At 49.3% G+C, this 1932-nt stretch overlaps 1 pseudogene; it reads left to right on the top strand.

Moving 5' to 3' along the window:
* Window positions 1-530: 530 nt before the first annotated feature.
* The window catches only part of LOC109953765 (piggyBac transposable element-derived protein 4-like), a 2587-nt pseudogene continuing 1185 nt past the window's right edge, over window positions 531-1932 (top strand).

Here is a 1932-nt window from a genome sequence, read left to right as displayed (position 1 = left end):
GAGGAGATTTCAGAAATGGAGGACCACTTATCCCAAGTTTCTGAAAGTTCCAGCGATTTGGAGGATGATTTGTTGCACCGAGATTACGATCAAAGTACTGAGGTAAGACTTAGATTCCAATGCAATACGCCATCTATTCTATAAAAAATGTTCTTTGTTTTAGTTCGAGCTTGCTCATTTGTAACTTTTACTATCATTACTGTGTTTTCAGCAATCCGCAGGCAGAGGAAGGGCACGCTCACTCGTTGCGCACGGAGCGCCAGCGGCCCAGCAGGGAGAAGTAAGTAAATAACTGTGCAATATGCCGTTTGTTTGATAAAAAACGCTCTTTGTTTTATTTAGAGCTTGCTCATTTGTGACTTTTACTATCGTTACTTTGTTTTCAGCCGTCCTCAGGCGGGAAAAGGAAAAGAAAGACCAAACACATTGTTTCTGTGGAGCGCATGGCTGAAAGCGCGGAGCAGCAGGGACAAGTAAGTTATAACAATGCAATATACAGTCTGTTTGCTAAAATGTGTTGTGTTTGAGAACTTATTGTAATTGTGATTTATTATTTTGAAACAATTACAGGCTGAGCCAGCTCCAACGGAGGTCTTCATGGCGAGATCCACGGGCATTTCCTGGTCTTCTCACCCCTCAAAGCAGCCACCCCACCTTGCAGCTAATGTAATTACAATGGAACCAGGGCCAACTAGAATGGCAATCAGCCATGTCTGGGACATAAAGTCAGCTTTCAGTCAGCTAATGCCCGATTCCATCCTCGACATAATCCTGGACTGCACCAACACAGAAGGTCGGCGGGTTTATAGAGAGCGGTGGAAGATTGTGGACATGATCCTCCTCTACGCCTACCTTGGTCTGCTCTACCTGGCTGGAGTCTTCAGGTCAAAAGGAGAATCTCTGCATTCCCTCTGGTCTGCTGAAAACGGAAGGGCCATCTTCAGGGCAACAATGTCGCTGGATATGTTCTAGGTGATTTCCCGGGTTATCAGGTTTGATAACCGGGAAGACAGAGCAGCTCGACGGCAGACGGACAAACTTGCAGCCATCCGGACGGTGTGGGACAAGTGGGTGCACCGCCTCCCCAAGCTTTTCAACCCCGGGCCGGATGTCACCATTGATGAGCAGCTGATGCAGTTTCGGGGCCGCTGCCCATTCAGGCAGTATATGCCATCCAAACCAGCTAAATATGGCATAAAGATCTAGGCTGCCTGCGCTGCTGCCATGTCTTACGCCTGGAACCTGCAAGTGTACACGGGGAAACCTGAAGGAGGAGTCCCGGAGCGCAACCAAGCCATGAGAGTTGTCCTGGACCTGGTGCAGAATCTGAAGGGACACAACATCACGTGACAATTTCTTCACCTCCTACCAGCTCGGACAGGAGCTCCTGAAGAGGAAGCTGACCATGGTGGGAACGATTCCTAAGAACAAACCAGAGCTCCCACCAGAACTGCTTCAGACCAAGGACAGGCCTAGCAATTCCTCCACGTTCATGTACACCTAAGACACGACACTGGTCTCCTATGTCCCAAAGAAGAACAAGAACGTTATATTGATGAGCACACTGCACCGTGATGGCGAAATCTCTGGTCCAAAACCAGAGATTATTATGCACTACAATGCCACCAAAGGAGGGGTGGACAACCTCGACAAGCTGGTGACTGCCTACAGCTGCAAAAGGAGGACACTACGCTGGCCACTGGTGTTGTTCTTTGACATGCTGGACATCTCCGCATACAATGCATTTGTTGTGTGGACGGCAGTCAACCCGGGCTGGAACCAGAGGAAGCTCCAGAAAAGAAGATTTTTCATGGAGGAACTGGGAAAGGCCCTGGTGACACCCTACATCCAGACCAGGCAGCATGTTCTGAGAACACCATCCTCTGTGGCCATCGTGAAGGGGATTCACGGGGAGGATGCAGCTGGGCCATC

This window comes from Monopterus albus, unplaced genomic scaffold (assembly GCF_001952655.1).
Source record: "Monopterus albus unplaced genomic scaffold, M_albus_1.0 scaffold1269.1, whole genome shotgun sequence".
Lineage (NCBI taxonomy): Eukaryota > Metazoa > Chordata > Actinopteri > Synbranchiformes > Synbranchidae > Monopterus > Monopterus albus.
The sequence above is the reverse complement of the archived record's forward strand: the minus strand, read 5'-3'. Positions and strand labels throughout refer to the sequence as shown.